Raw genomic sequence first — 604 nt, 5'->3', positions numbered from 1 at the left:
GGTGCCGACTGCGGCGGCAGCAGAGCAGCTGAGAAGACTACGGGTGCGGAAGAGCAAGCACGCAGAATGCTGGAGTTGTTTAAACTAAAATGGAATACATTCACATGGTTCAAACTCAAACAAGGGAACCCGTGTCAAGGCTTCTTTCAGGCCCTGCCTCCAGCCACCCAGTTCAGCATCTCACAGGCAGATATGGCTACTGTTTGCCTGCCCTCCAGGAATATCTGACCTGGCCTCGAGAACACAGACACACACGCACGCACACAGTCTTGTCTGTGGTCCACGGCCTGCTGGTCACCGTGCACCTCCGACCTTTGCGTGTCAGAGCCTTCTAAAGTGCGCTCTGTTACTGCCTTTCCACGTGCGCCAACTCGGCCCTCGCTCCTGGCTGAGCACCTGGTACGAGCCCGGCAGGGGCCGGGAGGTAGAGTGAGCCGCACACCCCACGGGGTGGAGATGATCCTGTAAGCAGCGCAGGTGGGCAAAGGAAAAACTGCCACTTTCATAGTGTCTAGAAACTTACAACTGGGATTCCAGAAGAAACAGGACAGCGGCATGAACATGGGGAAACAAAAGAAAGCAAGACAGTCTGCGACCGTGGAGC

Source organism: Octodon degus, unplaced genomic scaffold (genome assembly GCF_000260255.1).
Source record: "Octodon degus isolate 3935 unplaced genomic scaffold, OctDeg1.0 scaffold00205, whole genome shotgun sequence".
NCBI classification, from domain to species: domain Eukaryota; kingdom Metazoa; phylum Chordata; class Mammalia; order Rodentia; family Octodontidae; genus Octodon; species Octodon degus.
This window is presented reverse-complemented; position numbering follows the sequence as displayed.